This window comes from Vulpes lagopus, chromosome X, assembly GCF_018345385.1.
Source record: "Vulpes lagopus strain Blue_001 chromosome X, ASM1834538v1, whole genome shotgun sequence".
NCBI lineage: Eukaryota > Metazoa > Chordata > Mammalia > Carnivora > Canidae > Vulpes > Vulpes lagopus.
The window spans coordinates 34,828,712-34,850,087 of NC_054848.1; the positions used below are offsets into that span (position 1 = coordinate 34,828,712).

The following is a 21,376-nucleotide window of genomic DNA, read 5'->3' on the forward strand; positions in this document are numbered from 1 at the left end:
ACTGCTGCCCCAAGCCTGACAGACCAGCCAGACTGTTTGGAGAACACATTCTGCCTTAGCAGAACTGCTTGGCATGCCAGGAGCTTTTGGCCACAGCACGGCGGTTAGCACGTCTGACCTCGTTCCTGGGCCCCAGGGCAACTCCGAGGCCTGGGAGTCTCAGACACTTGCTGACCTTCCTTTTAGAGGTTTCGAGACATCCACTGGGGAAGAAACCGCGACTTTTGCAAAATGGGTCACAGGGATCAGAAATCCCCATTCTGTCCCTTTCCTGAAATCCCTGGGTGAATTCCTCTTCTGGATGAACATGCCTCTCCCACTTTCAAGGGGATGTCACATCTGGCCTGCCACCAAGCTGTGTGTGCAACTGTGGTGGTGGGGATGGGGGTGGCACAAGGATCCTAGGGGCCCTCCACCAGAGCACTGTGGGCAGGGAGGGCCATATAGGATCAGTAGGGATGCTGTGGTGGCTTACACACATTTCGTGGTGAAGTCTTCCGTGTATTCACTATCAGCTCACGACGCTGTTCACGAATAGAATAAAATCCTCTGCCCTACAGAGCTGAGGCTCTGGCAACTGCTGTGAGCTTTGTGGGCCTTCTCTGCTGGGTGCCATCATCCCTGCGTCTCTAAGCTGCACTGTGCACTCCTCAGTGCTGCAAGGAATATGGCACTTGACCTCCCCCAACTGCCCTGCCTTTTCTTCTCCTGGTTTCCTTCTCCATGTTCTCATTTCTCTTGGTGTGGCTGCACCTGTAGCTGTGTCTGACTTGGCTTCATTTATCTTGCTTTGGAAATGCAGGGGCACAGCCTGGGAGGAGATACTGGCTGGGGCGCAGAATGGGTCCCCAGTATGTATGTGTGTGTGTGTGTTTGTGTGTGTGCGCACATGAATGTAAGGTTCAGGAGGAGCAGAAATGCTTCCTCTCTCCCTGTACCACTGTCCCAACAATCCACAGCAGGTATAAGTCAGGTTCAATGTCAAAACCCCGCATCCTTGGAAGGTGCTAGCTGGTGAGGAAGGGCAGCTGTGGAGCAGGTTCAGGTAAGGGGCAGGAGGGGAGGAATGAGCATCAGAGAAGCTGTGATGGAAGAAACCTTCCAAAGTCCCACTGGGCTCTTTGCGACTTTGAGATTTGAGCTAGGGCCTTCAGGGGACCGTGAAGATTCTGAAATTATACAAATGCTTATGAAACACACCCTATGTATAAGTCAGGTGCTATGGGAATGAGTCTATGTGCTCTCAAGGGAGAATGCCCTGGAAAAGACGCTCCAGGCACCCTGGGGAGGCTACCGGTCAGGCACAGGGTGGAGGGGTATGTTGTGGTTGGGCACGTGGGGGTGATAAAAGCTGTTGAGGCCAGCCTGGCTTGTCGAGTTCTGGGAGGCTGCTCACACAGTCCACTTAAGGCCAGCTGAGCCAGTGGGAAGATTGGTGGGCAAGACGGGTGAGGTCTCTGCAGTCTGCTGTCAGGTGTTAGAGGCAGCCACCCTGGGGAAGGTGCGTGATTGCTGGAGAGGGTGAGTTGTGGGGGTTAAGGCCTCTAGTGGAAGTGTTTCGTCACTAACCTCACAATGTGAAGGTAATAAAATAGTAATTCTAGCAGCTGGCATGCGTGAGCATTTGCTATGGTTGTGTACTATATAATCCCCTGTAGTAGTTTAAACATAGCCACTACTTCTCTATAGCTCCTCCAACCAAGGGGGTTGTGTTATGGGCTGAATTGTGTCCCCTTAAATCCACATACTGAAGTCCTAATCCCTGGTACCTCAGAATATGACAGTGTTTGGAATTAGGGTTTTTAAAGAGGAAATTAAATTAAAATGTGGTCATGAGGGTGGGCCCTAATCCAATCTGTCTGGTGTCCTGATAAAAAGAAGAAATAGGGACACAGACACACCCAGAGGGAAGACCATGTGAGGTCACAGTGAGAAGGTGGCTGTCTACAAGCCCAGGAGAGAGGCCTCAGAAGCCAACCCCACTGACACTTTGATCTCGGACTTGTAGCTTCCAGAATGTGAGGCAGTATATTTCTGTCATTGAAGCCCCTCCAACCCCCCCAGCATGTGGTACTTTGTTATGGCGGCCAAGGCAAACTAAGACACTATGGAATCTACATCCCCTCCCCTAGAATCTGGGCTGGCCCAGGGACCTGCGTTGGCCACACAAGGCCCAGGAGAAGTGATGCTGTCTGACTTCAGAAGCAAGGTCCTGAGAGACCGTGCAGCCATCTGCTTCACTCTTTCAGGCAGTTCTGAAAACAGCCCCAGAAAGAAGCGAGTCTCAGGTACTTTTTTTTTTTAATTTTTATTTATTTATGATAGTCACACAGAGAGAGAGAGAGAGAGGCAGAGACATAGGCAGAGGGAGAAGCAGGCTCCATGCACCTGGAGCCCGATGTGGGATTCGATCCCGAGTCTCTGGGATCACTCCCTGGGCCAAAGGCAGGCGCTAAACTGCTGCGCCACCCAGGGATCCCGAGTCTCAGGTACTAAAGGATGTGAGGTGACGGGGGGGGGAGCCACTTTTCACCCCAACTGGGAGCTGGTGCCAACTGCCAGACTGTGCACTATGCCCCAGTGTGCCTTCCCTAGGAGTCCTCCAGCTGACTGCACCTGTGCTGTGCGAGCCACCAGCTGTGTGCGGGAACTGCCAAACAGTGAGGGAGAATACACGGATGTTTTAAGCCACTACATTGTACACAGTGTACACTGTGTACTTTGTTACACAGTAGTAACTAACTGATACATCTCCTTGAAACATACTGTAGAAAGGTTTCCTTCCAAAAATTTTGTAAGAAGGTGTCTTTTCATGTATATTGCGGCGGAGCCCTCAAGGAAATGCCCCTGCATTTCCCTCAAGGAAATGGGAAAATCCTTTATCCAGAACTGTTTCTTTGCTTGGGGGTTCCCAGCTTCCTCTGGGTTGCCCCACTCCCCCACCCTGCTCCACTGTGTCTGTATCTGCTGTTTCCAATTCTGGGGCATAAAACAGGGTACCTCTCAGGAGGTAAAGGAGGAAGGGTGTGCTCTCCCTGAGTCATCAAGGGAGAAGGACCTCCTTTTTTTTTAATTTTTTATTATTCAGCCTCTAACAATAAGCGGCCCCCTCTGCCAGTCAAATCCCTGAACATTGATGAATCAAATACCTAATACCTACGGGATACACAGCCACAGCACCATTATGAAAATAGCCACCTTTTATTAAGCATCTACTAAGTACCAGGTGCATATTTAATGCATTCCCCTATTTAATCCTTGTGGGAGTACAGTCAAAACAAGTCATTAGTCATGATTATTATCCTTTTTAGTAGACGAGGATACCGACCCAGAGAGGTTAAGTAGTTTTCCTGAGGTCACAAAGCTGCTGAGCCCACACTCCCAAACTGATGGTTTTTCCTCTCCTCCAAGGTCTGACACTTAAGGAGAATGGGGACTTTTGTCCTGGTGAGTAGAAATAGGAGGAGCTGGTCCTCGAGGGGCAGGCCTCAGTGGTAGGGCTGGGGCCAGGCCAAGTATGTAAGAGGAGGTAGAGCGAGGGGTGGAGCCACCAGGAAATGCCTCGGGGAGAAGGTGAACCAGTCTGGAGGGAGGGAAGGAGGAGCTGGGAGGTCTTGGGGAGGTAGAGATGGGGGTGGGGTGGAAGCTCCTCTACTGTCCTTACCTGGGGGGCAGGAACAATGAACAGCACACACCGCCCCCAACCACCCCCACCCCCGTCTCTGAGCCCATCCCTGGAGCAGACTGCCCCTCCATCACTGTCTGGCCTCCTGCTGGCTTCTCCATCTCGGTCACCCCACCTTTCTTCCCTGGCTCCTGCTGATGCAAATCCCTACCTGAAGCCCCACCTGATTAAGGACTGACTGTGCCTAGCTTGTGCTTATCTGCACCCCCACATTTCATCCTCATGACACCTGAGGTAGGCACCTCGTCACCCCCATTGTACAGATGGGGCACCTGCGACACGAAGCTATGAGTGGATGGGAAGCCTACAGTACGGCCTAGCCTAGTTACTCTGTGTGGGGATCCCTTCCTGGCCTCCTGGGTCCTCAGAGACCTTCTCTGCCATAGAGTCCCAAGGTGCTCATGTGTGTGTCACTCACTCGGGCAAGTGGTGTGTACCCATCAACCTGTGCTCCCTGGCCAGCATCATGGAGGCCTGGGGACCATTTCCCGCCCTCAGTTCAGTGTCTGGTGTGTGGAAGGGGCCCAATAATGGGAGCTCCAGTGGTCAAACTGTTGCATAGATGCGCAGCTCCACGCCTCACACACCCTCTGCTCTGAACTCCAGTCAGCCAACGTGAGGCTAGTGGTGGTGATGGGGGAGGTGAAGGAGCCCCAGAAAGAGAAGCAGGAGGATCAGACAGAGCAGCTTCCTCACACTGCCAAGCACAAGCTCCATTGCCTTTTTCCAGAATAAGAGCTTGAGCCAGAGGGGTAAATGGGACCCTTCCTCAGTGACAGCTCTCAACCACTCCTTTCTCAAATGACAGCAGATTGTAGGACACATATGATGGCTCTCCCTCCTCTGTTCTGCCTTCCCAGGCTCCCTTTTAATGCTGCCTCATCCTGAGTTACTCTGGAAGGCAGCTCTGGAGGGTAATCCCCCACCTCCCTCTGGAAGCCAGCGAGGTGGCCTAAATGGTCTACCGTTGACTTCTTCAGCTCCCGACTCTCTCCATCCCAACACAGGTAGACCTCCCGAGGGCCCCACACCAAGATGTCTGACCTGAAGACATTGTGTCCTCAGCCAGTGTTCTCATTTGGAGCTCAAGAAGCTTCTAGTTGAGACCAGGCCCATGGGCAGGGCTGATACGGGATCACAGGGAAACCATGGGACACCTCGTGGAGCCAGTAACCCCCATCAGGGAATCAGAAGGTGCCCCTCTGCTGCCCTGTACCAACTATGCAAAGGGACTAGAAATGACTAGAAACCAAGAATGATTGTCCCTTTACCCCATCCCTACAGCCTAGTAGATATGGACAACTCCAACTGAGAACCCGGCAGCCAGCACTGACTTTGCCCCATTAGCTCCCAGGCCTCAGACTAGAAGGAGAATCCACATTGGCCCAGCACTTCAAAGAGATCAACTCATTTCATCTTGAAAACCACCCCATGAGGGATGCCTGGGTGGCTCAGTGGTTGAGCACCTGCCTTTGGCTCAGGGCATGATCCCATGGTCCCAGGATCGAGTCCTGCATTGGGCTCCCCTCGAGGAGCCTGCTTCTCCCTCCATCTATGTCTCTGCCTCTCTCTGTGTCTCTCGTGAATAAATAAATAAAATCGTTGGGAAAAAAAAAGAAAACCACCCCACGAGATACACGGCTGCAAGTTATTGACACTCTTTCCACCACGAGTCGATGCCCCCACTCCTACAAATCTCAGTTGGGTTCATGACTGCTTTGAACACAAAGGACATCTGGGACAATTAAACTTACACCAGGAGTTTGCAAGTGGCTCTCTGGAGGAGGTCCACCTGGAGCCGGCTGTCAGGGAGAGGAAGACCATTGGCGGGCAGGGGGCCCAGGAACTGAGGCTGCCTGGTAGATGTCCCTGAGGCTTGTGGAAACTAGCGTAGAGGGGGGATCAGGCCCAGGGAAGGGGAGTGGGGGGCTTGGACTCTGATCCAGTTTGTTTTCCCAATTTCCAAAAGCTACTGTCTTTAAAGATCAAGGACCAAATCTCAGATTTTCCTGAAAAGTACAAGAAAACCACAGGCTCTTACGTCCCAGGGCATCAGCTAACATTTTCCCCATGATGGCTTTACGAGAGACACTTGGGAGAATTTTCAAGGGAGGAAATTACTTTGAAATCTAACAGGGTCCACGGGAATGCCTAAAAGGAAAAAGCAAAAATCCCAAGTTCTGGCAAGGAGAGCTCTCATACTTGCTTGTGGGAATATACATGGGCATGACTGCCTTAGAAAACGTTGGCCCTGTCAAAGCTGAACAGAGGCCTGAGTTATAACCTGGCAATACAACTTGTAGGTACACATACAGCAGCAATGTGTCCATCTATTCACCAGAAGGCATGTGCTCGAGTGTTCATAGTGGTACTATCAGCAATAGCTCCAAAGCAAAGCTGCCCACATGCCCATCAACAATAGAACAGTAGGGATGCCTGGGTGGCTCAGTGGTTGAGCCGTCTGCCTTTGACTTAGGTCATGATCCTGGGGTCCTGAGATCAAGTCCCACATCGAGCTCCCCGCAGGAAGCCTGCTTCTCCCTCTGCCTATGTCTCTGCCTCTCTCTGTCTCTCATAAATAAATATATAAAATCTTTAAAAAAAAAACACAATAGAACAGTAGACAAATAAATAAAGGTGTTTTCACACAGTGGGATACTACATAGCAAAGAGAATGAACCACACTATATACACTGTGGATGCAACTTATAAGTGTAATGTGGGACAAAAGAAGCTAGACACCAAAATGTCACACTGTAGATTCTGTTTGTATTAAGTCCTAAATCAGACAATGCTAATCAATGCTATTAGGAGTTAGGAGAACAGGGGTGCCTAGGGTGCTCAGTTGGAGGAGTGTGTGACCCTTGATCTCAGGCTGTGAGTTTGAGCCCCACATTGGGTGTAGAGATTACTTTAAAAAGTAGAATAAAAAATGTTAAAAAAAAAAAAGTTAGGACAACAGTTATCTTTGGGGCCACAGTACCTGGAAGAGGGCACAAATTGATTTCTGGGGTGCTGGTGGTGTTCAGTTTCCTGATCTGGGTACTCGCTAAATGGGTGTGGTCATCAAGCTGCACACGAATGGCATGTGTGCTTTTCCATGTAGCTAGCTGGCTTGAACAAAAAGTGAATCATCACCATCGTCATTATCATCATCTAACGGGGAATGAAGGCTGAAAGCACAGAAGGGCCTCTGGGATAGAGTTGCAGACAGAGAGTGACAAAGAAACAAAGCCAAGGGAGGTTCTGACATGGATCAGTTCAAGATAGACCCAGTTAAATCAGGCAGTCATCAGTGGAATCAGAGACCCAGTTGCAGAGTCAGGAATGGCCAACACGCTCCACAATGGTAGCATGTCTGTAAGGTGGTTACATCCACCTGGTCCCCCTCCCAGTTCTAGGGTAAGATTAGTTACAGAAGATGGATCACCTCACACACCTTTGGAGACAGGAGCCAGAATTCTCCCAAATAAGAGATGGTCTGAATTCTGAATCCTCATGGGGCCCCACCATTAAACATCTGCCCCTGGCCTCCATCATCTTTGCTTACCAGATGTAAATCTTGAGGCTGCCACCTTGAATTTTTAGACAGTGGATTCCTTTGATTGGAATCACTTTGGCCAAAGGCGATTAGATTCCATTAGCCATCAGAATCAATTGAACAGCAAGCTTTCCTTCCTAAAGGAAGAGGCCAGGTTCCAGTACTTGGCTGACTGCAGGGCTCTGGAGGAATTCATTGAAGAGAGGCCCGATTTTAAACATCATCACTTTCTGAAGAGACACATTGGGATCCCTCTAACATTATTTAAGGAGAGCATGAGAAAGGGAAGGCTGCATAAAGAGGAAAGGAGCTGCAAGAAAGTTCTGGATGCCCTTATACAACGAACACATGACTATCTGTCCTAGACTGCCAAGGAGGCTAGCTACACATCTAGTTGGTAGTACAGTGAGGCCCCGTGTGACACCTCCTGGGGTCTACTCCAGATCTGTGTCACTCTAGTACATGCTCAGAGGCCAGAAGGACACTTACTGGGTCTGGGGGTCTCCTCTGGTTTTTCCCACCTGCAGCAGTCCTGCAAGGGAGGCCCAAGCAGGAAGAAAGTTCTCAATCAGTTCTCAATGCTTCTCTCTGAGTACTGGGATGATCTGTGGTCCATCTTCCCAGGTTTCCTGAGGTTTGTGGCCATGACCCAGAAGCCTCTGGTCCCATAACAAACCACCTTAGGAATGCTAATGTGTAATTATTGCATGGATTTATTTAAATTTAATCCAAAACAGAAGATTCCAGCAAAGGTGGTTATATCATTTGATAGTATGTATTTGTATATAAAAATGCCATAGCTAGAGATACATAGTTTGGGTTTGAACCATCTGTTTCAGATTGCATTACTGTTCCCAATTCTTCACCCTGCCCTGTAGCCACACCCTTTTGTCATGTGACTTCGCAACTCATCCAGCTAGAGGTGGAGTGTGCCTCCCATCCCATCGACATTCAGATTGCAGAACATCTTTTGGCCAATGGAATGTAAGCAGAACAGTGTGCAAGTTCTGAGACTAGGACTTAACCAGGCACGGCCTCTCCACTCTCCCCTCTCGCACTTTTGCCACTGCCCCAAGAAGAACATCTTCTAGGTTGTCCACTTGTTCATGGAGGATAAGAGACACATATAGCAGACTGGACCCAACCCACAATCCAGAGTCAAGCCCAGTTGAGCACACCCTAGAAGAGCTAATTACAGGTGACTCACAGACATATATGTGAGGAAAAAATACTTATTGATGTAAACTACTGAGTTCTGAGGTGGTTTGTTATACGGCATTATGGTGGCAAGCACTGACTGATACATCACTTAAGCATGTGACTCTGTCAAGCCCAGACTCCTAATGCACAATCTACCAGCTAAAAGAACATCCCACCTTTCTCTATTCCCTTACCCTTCTTAATTCTTTTTTTAAAAGATTTTATTTATTTATTTATTTATTTATTTATTTATTTATTTGACAGAGAGAGAGAAAGTGAGGGAGCAGGGGGAGGAGCAGAAGGGAGAGGGACAGGGGCACCTGGGTGGCTCAGTGGTTGAGCACCTGTCTTCAGCTCATGTCATGATCCTGGGCTCCTGGGATGGAGTCCTGCATCAGGCTCCCCACAAGGAGTCTGTTTCTCTCTCTGCCTAAGTCTCTGCCTCTTTGCGTCTCTCATTAGAATAAATAAAATCTTAGGCAGCCCCAGTGGCTCAGCGGTTTAGCGCCGCCTTCAGTCCAGGGTGTGATCCTGAAGGCCTGGGATCAAGTCCCACGTCAGGCTCCCTGCATGGAGCCTGCTCCTCCCTCTGCCTGTGTCTCTGCCTCTCTCTCTCTCTCTCTCTCTCTCTCTCTCTCTCTCATGAATAAATAAATACAATCTTTAAAAAAAAAGAATAAATAAAATCTTAAAAACAAAAAAGAGGGAGATGGTCAAGCAGACTCCATGCTGAGTGCAGAGCCCAGCATGGGACTCAACCTCATGACCCCAAGATCATGACCTGAGAAGAAATCAAGAGTCAGACACCTGACCTACTGAGCCACCCAGGCACCCTGACCCTCCTTAATTCTTCATAATACTTACCACAACCTAAAATATTACATACATATTTTTTCTCCTTTATTCTCTCTCTCTGGTGAAATGAAGTTTTATGAATGGCCAAGACACCAGTTTGTTCCCTGCTATAAATGCCCAAAGCCTTGGTAGGTGCACAGTGAGTGTCAATTATGTGCAGAGTGGATGCATATAGTCCTCTCTGTCCTTAGGTAATATGCCCCTTATCTAATTTATGTTCTTGCATGAAGCTCGGTGATTTGGTGATAGGCAAAGTGGACAGAGAAGAAAACATTTTGTGGAGAAAAATCTGCACACAGGAGACCTCCTCATGTTTTCCCCAATGAAGGATGAGTTATTCTTCCTCGAGGAGCCACTCACAGTGGTTGTGGCCCTTGGAAACCACAGCAGGCCTCTAGGACCGTGACCAGTCAGCAGGTGGCTTGGCCAGTGCCATCCAATGTCACCGCAACCCAGCTGAACTTCTGTGCCCCGTATCAAGGGCTGTCCTCCACCTTAGGAGATGTCTCCATGTGCTAGTTCACTGGGGGGAACTTCAAAGGGACTTACGTGGCTTCCGAGAGCTGTCAGAACGTTTGACTCTCTGGCATCGCGCCAGCATCACACGTTAATTGAATTATATGGCAGAAACACTACAATGTCAAGGTCAGATATTACAGCCATCAAAGCCTAACATTAGGCACAATATTTTATAGCACAGACCAAAGTATACCTTTAAACAAATTTCTTTATCTTTCCTGCATCCTCTCTTGCCTCTGGCTGTTAAGACATCCACCACTCAACCAGTCCTATGTGAAGAGCATCCAGGACAAGTTTGTCTGAGGGACCCTCTCTGGCTTATCAGACCAGGGGGACACCTGAGACCCACTTATCTGCTGTCCGACTCTGACCTCGGGCCCAAAGTGGGCCTTCTATGAGCCTGAAACTCCGAGAGAGAGAGAGAGAGAGAGAGAGAGAGAGAGAGAGAGAGAGAGATGCTCTTCCTGGCTCTGTCCCTAAATAAATGCTAGTTCGGGGATCCCTGGGTGGCTCAGCGGTTTAGCGCCTGTCTCTGGCCCAGGGCGTGATCATGGAGTCCCAGGATCGAGTCCCACATCAGGCTCCCTGCATGGAGCCTGCTTCTCCTTCTGCCTGTGTCTCTGCCTCTCTCTCTCTGTGTGTGTGTGTGTGTCTCTCATGAATAAATAAATAAATAAATAAATAAATAAATAAATAAATAATCTTTTTTAAAAAATAAATGCTAGTTCTATCTCGGAAGATGGTTCTATCAGCAGGGCAGCAACTAGCTAGACCAGAAAATGGAGTGGGAGGTGGGTGAGGGAGAGTTTCCCTCCAAATGCCTTTTTAATAAGCATGGCTAGAAACTCTCCATGAGTGTGGAAACTGTCCATGGGAGACCCGTGCCACTTATACGCCACTCTGCCTCAGCTCAGAGCAGAGCTGAGCTGGGGCAATTCTCTCAGGGGGAGGATTATGCAGCTGCATCCTGGGTCTCCTGGGGCCTCCCCTGCCCTAACCAATGAACTCAGAGCCAAAGGACTCACATGCAACATGCAATCACCAAAGCAAAGTTGATACCTAATGTGTTTAAGTGTCCAGCCTCCACCCTACCCCCATACCTATTAAGCATCTTCTATATGTGTATGTGTGTGTGTGTGTATAAATATGCCAGGCACTATTTTAAGTGTTTTCTGTCCATCTACCAATTGAATTGCCATATTATTACCCTCCATTTTATAGAAGGGCAAAGTGAGGCCCCCAATAGTAACTGCCTAAAGCCATGCAGTGAGTCAGGTGGCAGAGCCAGGTTTCCAGGCCAGGCCATCAGCCTTGGCTCCACCCTGCCAACCACTGCATGGTCTTAGCTATTTGAACCCCACAAGATTTATTCAAGGTCAACTCTGACCAGGGCACACTGATAAGGTGCTTAGGGCTGGAGGGGCCGGGGAGGAAGGATGGACGAGCGGCCTATCTGCGAGGGCAAAGTATTCCTAACTAACATTTGAAGATAAAGTTAAATTAATTCAGGTCTTTGAAGGGGTTTTGAATTCTTTCCAAGGGTAGGCGTGTTGAATAAATATAGCGCTTTTGAAAATCTGCCTTCGTATATGGGTGTTCATTGTACTGTTCCTTCGATTTTTCTGTGGGATTGGGATTTTTTTAAATAAAATAAAATAATTTTTTTAAAAAAGAATTAGCCTTAATAGATGATCTCAATCTCGGGGTGGGTGAACAAGATTTCAGGAGCAGTGACTCCCTACAGAGAGACGAACCAGATGACTTTCCCCCTGCACACTCTTGATATCAATCTTCAGAGTTTAATGGCACATGCAGGTATTCCCCTTAGTGTCTGCCACCACCACCGTGACATTGTCTGGGTGGAGCCTCAGAAAAGAACACAGGATTCCCAGTTCCCAAGTCGTTGCCCCCCGCCCCTGTTCAGCAGGTCTGCAGCTCAGAGTTGGCAGGAAATCTGCTCATCCAGCCATAAGTGGAAAGTGGGCAAAAGCACACCATCCACTCTTTGGCTTGAAAAATATAAGCCCGAGGAGGAAAAGCCAGGGCTGCTCTCTCTCTAGGTTTCAGTGAGGGTGAGCACAGTGAGGTTTTTAGCCAAGTGGGGCTTATTTCTCTTTGGGGACATTTTAAGTTCTCTGAGGAGGCGCTCAGGCCCTGGGGTATCCCCCAGCCACTCCCCAATGGCCATAAAGGTGATGCCCAACACACAAGAGGGGCTAGGTGTGGAGGGCCTGACCCTCTCCCTGTTATGTGTTCAGGTACCTCTTGGAGCCCGGATGTCACGTCTGTCACCACTCAGCCGGAAGGTGTGCTCTTCTTCCAGTGCACCAGGGCCAACAAGTGACCAAGTGTTAGCCACCATCCAAGATGGCTGCTCAAGGCCTGAAGCCACCCGTTAGGGGCCTAGGCCAACGCCAGAGCCACCGGGACACCCTGAGGGCCAGCCCCTCGCTCCTGGGAAGTTGTGGGCTTGGGGGCCTGCAGGGGCTGCCGACTGGCACTGGAACTGGCCACCTGAGTGGTGAAAGGGCGGGCCGAGAGGGGGCCGCCAGGGGTTGGCTGGGCTCAGGTGGGTGGGGGGATGCCAGGGCTGGGCGCGAGGGTGTGCCCAGGTCTGGGGGCCAACGCGGGCCTGAGTGGTGGGCTGGCAAGGGCACGCTGCCAGCTCTGGCTGGCCCACGGCCAGGAAGTCTGACTGAACTTGGGCCAGCCCTGTTGGCCCACAGACTCTGTAAGCTGAACTGCTCCAGCGCTCCTTGGCCTCTTTGTTTTCACTTCCCTGCAGATCTCCCTTAGTGTTTAGGAATGTGCTTTGAAGGTTCCAGCATGTTTCGCCTCTGCTTAGGGAAACCGAGAGCAGAGGCTGGGCCGAGGCCAGATGGCTGCAGGGAGGGCACCTGTGATCACACTGTGAGCGCCCCAAGGGGCAGGTGGAATCTGGGGGGTACCGAGTGGGGGGGACACGCTGAAACCAGCTCCCCTTCTCTGCTGGGATATTCTGTTTCCAGTGCTAAACCTTGGAGAGTCTCGGGTTTGTTTTGTTAAGGGAGGCAGTATTCCCTTACCAGCTCCCCTGGAGAGCCTACATTTGTCCAGGAGCTTTTGGGGATAAGCTACCCTCCTCTGTTTGTCCAGGGCAACAGAGAGCGCCTGGAGTGGGGCAAGTTGCCTCCCCGGTAGGCATTGCAAGGCAAGTGAGGTGGAGGGCCTGATCCAGATGTCCTCTCCCACACCTCCTGCCTGGGGAGAAGAGTCTCACCATCCAGGCTGCCCTGCTGGAAAACCTCATTGTGAGCTGCGTATGAAAGCGGACCCCTGCGAGTGGTCGGCTTCTCTCTTTCCTTCTCCAGCCCCCCTCAACCTGGTCCTTTAAGAGCCTTTGTTACCAGGCACAGAAAAAGGACCGTGGCTCCCCTGCACATTCCTTGGAGGTCTCACAGCACTGGGCCTCATATGCCCAGAGTAGTGCTTTGTACACAGCAAGTACCTACTAAATGTTAAAATACTGGGCCTCTGCAGTGGCCAAGAGCACCCTGGATCTCCCTCTAACCATGGGTCACCCTCCTCCTCCTATGCGTTTCCCAAAGCAGGGAGCTCTGGGTTCTGGTCTCACTCTTGCCAGTAATGGGTCACCTTGAGCGAGTGTTCTTTTCACCCTCTGAACCTGTTTCTTCAGCTGGGTTCAATGGGGGCTCAGTTAAAGCCCTGGTAGCTTGGCTGTTCTAGAAGGTATGCATCCACTTCTATTTGCTGGCTGTCACTTTTACCCTGCGGTCAGAGTAAATTGACAATGACCCAGGTCGGGCCACTTTGATCATGCCTGGGCCGGGATCTTCAGTAGGGTCCCTGGCCTTCTGCTGAGGATTCTCCTCCTGCTTTTCCACGGTCTGTTTAGCTTCACAACACACACCTGGTCCTTGGGCTCCTGACATATCCGTTCCTTTCTGTCCTCACAGCCATTTATATATACAGCTGCAGCTCCCGCGTACGACGGGGCCATGGCACATGAGCAATAACTCCAATGCCACAAGGGCACCTGAGTCATTTTTCTGCAGCCAGCATTGTCTGTTTGGAGCTACGGTAGACCTCCCTCCTGCCTGGTGGTGACACAGGCCCGGTTTCGTTATCTGTGGGCTCTGGATTTTTTTCTCCCTAATTTCCATTTCTCCTTGATTTCAGCAAGATAGTTAATGTGCACTCAGTGGCTCTGCTGAGGGTAAACAGAAAGTGTGATCAGAGGGATCCCAGTCCTCCTGTCTCTCAGAAGATTCACTTTCTCTGCCCAGGTAATGACCCCCTCTTCCTCCCAGCTTCCTCTCAGCCTCCATATATTTAGCACACGTTGCCCTGGATAGAGTTTAATTAGGCACCAATGCACCCAGGGGCAAGAACCAAGGACCCCTCTCGGGTTGAGCAAATGGGGCCCAGCCCCGGCACAGGAGCCTGCAGCCAGCCTCCCCCCACTGGTAAGTGATGGGCTGCCAGCAGGTAGAGGTTGTCCATTCTCAGCTAATGATCGCCTTAGGCGCCAAGTGATGGAAAATCCAGGCGGGCTGGCGAGCTGCAGGGTGCAGTGAGGGACAATTGTATGGACCAGTTTAACTCTGCTGGGGGAGGGATGGCAGAAGGAATGTGTGTGTGTGTGTGTGTGTGTGTGTGTGTGTGTGTTTCCTGGTCTCTTTTCTTTCCTTTCCGCACTGCCTTTCCTTCCTTCTTGCTCTCCATTTCGGTCTTCTCTTCTGTTTCTAGCCCACGCGAGTTGAAATTAGAAAGGTCTTTGCATTCATTTATTTGTTTTAATAAAGACAGCATTTTTAAGCAGCATATTTGCAGCAATTGAGTGTTAAACTAAACACCAAGCCAACTAAATGTGTTAGGGGGAAATGAAAAGTCGGTTTACAAGAAACATATAATTAACACGTTCTCTGACTTTCCCTAAGCCTTTGTCTGGCTGAGGACAAGGCAGAGGAACCGTAATCAACTTTAATAAAATGAAAGATGGAATCAAGGCAAGAGGGGAACAAAAAAGTTTGGAGTGGGAAAGGATTCTCAAGAGGGAATTCTTGAGTTAGAATAAATATGCTTTAAAAAATGAATCTTAAAAAAAATGAATCTTGTGGTGCCTTATTTTAGCCAACAGCCATGTTCTCCTTACAGTGACAAAGGCTCCAGAGGCTCTAGTTTGTACTGTACCTGTTAGCCACTGAAGGATGCTGGAGTGGGAGGCAGAGGCGCTGGAGTGGGGGGCAGAGGCGTGGGAGGGGGGTGGTTCTGAGGAACTGGCAGGAGATGCATGGGAGTTTCTGGAGGCTGATCTACCCAGGCTAATGGAAATTACTATTGCACAAACACCAGAGTCTTCACGTGGCCTGACTTCCAATAAACTGTTCCCCTCCTCACCCCTTGGAGAAAGTGAAATAAGACATTAGACTTTCAATAATCTCATATGGTGATGATCAATCAAAACCCAGAGGAGAAGGCCAATTTATAGAAATTGTATCTGCTTCACTGGGCGGCTACAACCAGGGAGCCGCAAAGAACACTGTGTTTGCCTTTGATGTGTGAAGTTGCCTAAAAATGACAAATGCCAAAAAATATCGCCTATTCACATGAAGGCTTTTCAAAGGGAGAGGGTGCTCCAGGGAGGCCTGTGTGAGGTGGCTGGCTGCAGGGACCTGCCTGGTGAAAGGCAGAAGCACATGTTTAGGCCACGTCCAACTATTTGTACTGTCTTTTGGCCATTTTCCGTTGCCATCTTTCTTGTTTGTTTTATCACCAATGAAGTTTATTTACTGAATTAACTTTTAAATGGATCCTCTACTTTGTTCTTCAAAGTTAGCTTCTGGGAGCTTTTGTAGCCAGGACTTCTCTTGCCTTTGTGACCAGCTCTCACCAGTTCTCACAGACCCCCAGCCCCCAAGACACACACACACACACACACACACACACACACACACCCCAATTCCAATCCTGGAGGTGAAGAGCTCAGCCTGTTAACTCCTTGCCTGCTGGTGTCTTTTCTCTGGAGCTACTAATCACCTCCTTTTGATCACTGCCAAGTTCTCAGGTTGAAGGAAGGAGAAGACCTCTTGACCATTCTGGCTGGCTTTCCACATGAGCCTGAAAATGTCGACAAATTTGAAACATCTGCCTGGCTGCTTTGGTCTGATTGCTAAAATATGCCGACCTCAAGCCCCCTCCCCCCCCCCGCCCCTTTTAATCTGTTTCATATTCACAAATTAAGCATTTAGTCTGGGTAATAAATCAGGGCGGTTTACGAGGCTCACACGAGACAAACAAGCGAGCAGGGCACAACACAAGCCCCTGGAAGCGGAGTGCGCGCGGAGCTGCCAGGAGTCGGGAGCTCCACGCGATCGAACGCGGAGAGCGGCCCCGGCGCGCCCTGACACGCCGCCAGCACCCACACTTTGGCCGGTCCCCGAGCGGGCGGAGCAGACGAGTGCGGGAGGGGGCAGCCCCAGCCTGGGCGCACATCCCTCCAACCTTCCCCGGGAACCAGCGGCGCCCGGCCCGCCCTAGCCCTGGGCGACTCGGCGCCCCCGCCCCGCCAGGGAGGGGCTGCTGGCAAAGGCGACGGCCTCACCCGGCACACACCCCTTGGTGGGCCCATTAAGCCTCTCCCAGCCGGGAAGACGGGATGCCCCCTCCCCCACCTCTTCCATCCGGCTGGGTTCGGCCTTCAAGATCCCAGGCCCACTCTCGCCAGAGAACCAAATGATCCCCCTCCACATCCACGTGTGACCTCCACTAAGCCTGGGCGCTAGGCACCGCCCCCCACCCCATCTCCCCGCGTCGCCTCCTCGCAGGTTTTCTGTCCCGGCAGCCACAAAGCTACTTTCAGATTCAGAAAGGGGGGGGGCGGGCAGGGAAGGGCTCTTCTTTAGAGTGGATCGAGGCTTAAGAGAGGCATGTGGAGGGGACCCCAGGCCCCCGCGGCAGAAATCCCGGCCAGGCTTTCAGCGATCGCCCAAACTCAGGGGGTTCTAACCCGTGCTTTTCCTGCCCTCCCCCGTGCATCAGCGAGAAGAGGACCTGGACGGGGAATCTGGCCAGTCCCAGCCTAGGACCTTGGGAGACCCCGGAGGGGATAGTGGCTCCAGGTCACCTCGTCCGGGCCTGCGTCGCCCTTCCATGCTCAAGTTCCCTATCGACTGGCGTTCTCGACGCTACCGTGGGACGCGGCGGTGGAGAGGCGGAGGGCGGGAAATCGGGCAGCCGGAACCTGCAGCCCACCCCGGACCCGGTGGGGAAGGCGTAGGAACGATTCCCCCACCTCGCAACACTGTACACACATCGCCCTTCCTCTCTTCTCCTAGCACACATTCCGACTGCGAAAGCCATTACCGCCGGCGCGCGAGAGACTTTTTAAATATTTACAGCCCGCTCTCCGCACGGTAGCCTGATCCATCTTGTGGGCGCGGAGGCGGGGCGCGGGGCTCCGCTCCGGGGGAGGTGCGGACCCAGGGCGGGGGGCGCCAGCCGCCTCCCCCGCGGCCCCCGGGTCCTCCCGGAGCTCCCCATCTCGTCCTCCCCCCAGATGGGGAGGAGGCCAGAGACGGCGCGCAGCGTGCCCGGGGCCCTGCTGGGGCCTGAGCAGGCGGGGGGCAGCGTCGGGGCGGAGGGAGGGCCGGGAGGCTGATTTAAAGGTTCTCACCGGGAAGCGAGCGAGGCACAGACCTGAGAGCCGCCGCGCGGTGAAATCCGAGGAGCTCTCTTGGCGAGGAGGGGCTGTCAGAGGCCATTTATCTCTCGCCAGAGTGGAGGCTCGGCTCCCACACCGCCCGCGAGTAACAATGGCAGCGATCAGCAGCTCTGCACGCGCTTCAGTGCATGAATGGATTGCGGAAGATGCCTGCGCTCCTCTCCGCTCAGGCGGCTCTCGGAGCGCCCCCTCCCCGCCCGCCGCCCCCGCCCCCCGGCCTCCTCCAGCCTGAAAGCGCGCGGTGCGCCTCGGGGTTCGCGGCTCCGGTCACCCGGCGCGGTCACTCTCACCCGACCCCGGCTGCCCTTCCCCCTGCCGCCGTTCCCAGGGCCTTGGCACCTTGCCACCGAGTGTCATTAGGGGCTGAAACTTGACACAAGCCTTCCCGACGCAGACACCCCCGCCAGCCCCCTCCCTCCTTCGCTCCCCTCGCGGCAAGTTTACTTTCAAGGAGTTGGTCGCTGTTTCCGCCTCAAAGGCCGGCCGAGTGCGGACCCAGGGGGAGGGGGCGGGCTCGAAAGGGTGTCTTCACCTGTCCCGAGGCCTAGGGTGTTCTCAGGCCCCTGGCTGCCCCCCCCCACCCGCCCCCTCCAAGCGCCGAGGCCAGTACCCCCTCCCCCCCTTTGTAGCGTTAACCGAGAGTCCCTGCGATCTGCACACATGTACCCAAACTCCGGGCAGCCCTGCCCGGACCCACACTCTGGCCAACTTTCAGGTCAAAGGCAGAACCCGGTAGTCAAATTCTTAAGGGCTTACAGTCTCGAGAGTTTGGAGAACGCGCAGAGGTGCCAGGTCGGCCACTGAAGAGTTCCCCCTTCACCCGAAAAGTAGGTCTCATAAAAGCCCCCTTCAGTTGCTGCCTAGGGCCGGGAGCATCAGGAAACGCCGTGAGGGATACTCCGACCCTCTTGAGTTTGCTCTGGTGGAGCTAAACCAGAGTCTCCGGCTGTTTCAGTTCCGAAGGTCGTAGACACCCAGACACGTGGGTCTGGGCCAAGGGAGGGGGCGCAAGGGGTGGACACTCCCAGCGATCCTAAGGCGGTGCCAACTAGCCCGAGGGAAGGGCCCGAGCTGAGCCCGGATCTAGGGAAGGGGGCCACACGCGTGCTTGCAAGAGCAAGGCAGCGTAAATGCCAAGATGCATTCGGAGAGGCAGAGCGCGACCGGCCGACCCAGGAGACTGGCGAGGGCAGGCGAAGCGCTGGCAGCCAGACAAAGCGGGAGGAGAGAACCGGGGAGGCTCAGCCGCAGACCCGGAAACACTGGCAGCAGCAGACGCCGGAGCCCCGACACGGAGGCGTGCGCAGCCAGGCTGGGCCTGGCATACCCCAGTTCGCTCCCAGGGGACAGCTACCTGGACTCCTGACGGGGCCTACTGCCGAACCACTCTGTTGAGCCGCCTTAGCGAGTCAGCCTGGGCCTTCCTCGACTCCGGTGGTCTTAACTAATAGGGACCCGTCCTGTCTCTGCCGTCCCTGAGCCCCAGACAAAGGTATGGGTTAGAGGGGTTCGACACTTTCTCAGGGCCCTTGGAGAACTTGCGTCTCTGCCCTAGGGACCTCTGGCAACTGTTTGCCTGACTTGGACGGTTCTGGAGGGCCACCACCCTCCACTGAAGGAACATTTGGGCTTCCCGATCTTAAGGCTTTTATGGCAAAGCCCACTCCCTGACTTCCCAACAAGTGGGAAACCTGCCATGAGGAACAGTGCAATGTGGCAAAGAGGTCCCCAGGCTCAGGTTCTCTGCCACTCCTTCCCACTGCCGGCACAGTGAGCCCACCAGCCCCTCCCCCACTGGGCCAGCAGCAGCCCCAACCCACTGCTTCCCCCCAGTCTCGCCAACCCCAGCAGCGCTGGGGCAGCTGTGGCTGAGCACGCCTGTCCTCCCTCGAATGGAGCCCGGCACACTGGCACACTCCCTCGGCTGTTGGCCTTGTACACACTAGCTATACCCACCCCCACCACACACACACACACACACACACACACACACACACACACAGTCGTTCTCGTCCTTCCTGTCTCCCGCTGGGCATCCTCGAAACCTGACTGTCTAGTCTGAGCCCAGAACCACGCTGAGCCAGAAGCCACGGACGGAGACCAAGTGGAGGTGGCCAAGGGAGAGGAGGGGAGTAACCCATAATGGAGGAGGGGGCTCATGCAGGAGAGAAGGAAGCCAACTGGGAGACACAGCATGCGGGAGAGGAGGAGTATAAAGGGAAAGCCAACACTAATCCCTCAGCCTGCCGATGATGGGGCCTGAGTCTACAAAAGCCTTTTCCCTGAATATTATATCATTTGCACCAGCCTCACTGCCGGGCTGTGAGGGAGGTAAAGCAGATAGCATTACCCCCATTGGCAAAGGAGGGAAACGGAGCCCAGAGAGGTTAAGAGAGTCTGTATCAAGGTCATAGAGCTAAGAGTGGTAGAGGAAGCCCAAGGCCTGAGTTTCCTGTCCCCAAGTTCACTTTCCTGTTCAACAGCTCTGTGTGCGTGCATGTGTGTGTGTGTGTGTGTGTGTGTGTGTGTGTGTGTCTGGGGGAAGATCCGTGTGGAGGGGAAGGGGGATGGCCAGCCAGGAATGCACAGTCCAGGCAGGCAGGGAAGTCCAGGCAGGAAGGACACAGCCCCACACCTCTTCCTCTCCCCAGGTCTCACAGATCTGGCCACTCTTTCGGTAGCGGCCTGAGAGTTGGCTCCCAGCCCACCTGCCCAGGGGTGAGCTGTCAGTGTGCCCAGCTGTGCCTTCAGCAGTGGCTACTCCTGAGATCTCCTATCTTTGGGAGGCCTGGCTCCGCTCCTCTGCTCTGCTCTCCTCTCTGCCTGTCATCCCCGCCCCCAGCCTCGGCTGCAGGATGCCTTGCGTCCAACTGTGGTTTCCGGGCAATAAAACAACTATTAAAGTCTCAGGCACGGCTGGTGATTTGCATCACATCCTCTCGTGCATGGATTCAATATTTAATACACAATATTGAATACGGATATTAAAAATCAATAGCTGAGGACCCCTGGGGAGGCAGCGCAGTGCAATCCTGCTTCAGGAACACAACCAGCTCCTCTAAAAAGACAGGAACGGTGAGTTCAGCCAAGCCGAGCCCAGCGCCAGGGGAAGTGAGGAGCAGTGGATGCCGCTCAGCTTCCTGGTATGCTTAACTGTACCCAAGTAAGTGGAGCTAAAGGGAGGCCGAAGGAATGGTTTGTCCCCAGGCTCTATGAGTTGGGGGTGGGTGGGGAGGGGTAGCATTTATTTCTGGGCCATCTACCAGGTGGATGGAGCTGCTCTTTGCATTTTTTGGGGGGGGGGTTGCTGTTTGCATTTTGGTGCGGGTCAGGTCTGAGTCCTGCAAGCAAGCACTCAATTCTTCCCACCATGAGGGCTCCTTCCCCTGGCCTCACGACATCCATCACCATAGGCCCCATGGGGAGCTCTTGGCATAAGCTTTCAGGGAGATGGAAAAGGAATTCCAATAGCTCAGAATATTCTTTGCACAGCAAAAGAAACTGTGAAGAAACTACCAGACTCAGAGTCGCAAGGTCTGCTGAGGCACTACCAGCCTTCAGGACAGAAATCCTCTTTCCACGTGGCCCACCCAAGGACCTGGTAATGGCTGGGTGGGATGACGAGGAGAAAGCTGGGACACCAAAGCACTCCTGCTCCAGAACCAGAATCCAGATTGTCTATTACACAGCCAGGAGAAGAGCGAGCTCCCAGGACACATAATTATCTTTTCAGGCCCGAAGAAGAACACAAATTACTCTTTTCTTTATCAAAACACAGGAATATACTTTACCCTACACAGAAACAAGGTTCTCCAGACTGATAGGATACAAGGGAAGAAGAATAAACATCTTT

General features: G+C 52.7%; 1 protein-coding gene across 1 annotated transcript in view; it reads right to left on the bottom strand.

Annotated features, from left to right (window-relative positions):
- Positions 1-17,919, bottom strand: part of BCOR (BCL6 corepressor) — an 83,440-nt gene extending 65,521 nt beyond the window's left edge. Inside the window, exon 1 of the mRNA XM_041741442.1 lies at positions 17,499-17,919. The gene's annotated coding sequence lies outside the window, so the exon portion shown is untranslated. The remainder of the gene's footprint in view (positions 1-17,498) is intronic.
- Between the last annotated feature and the right edge of the window lie 3,457 nt (positions 17,920-21,376).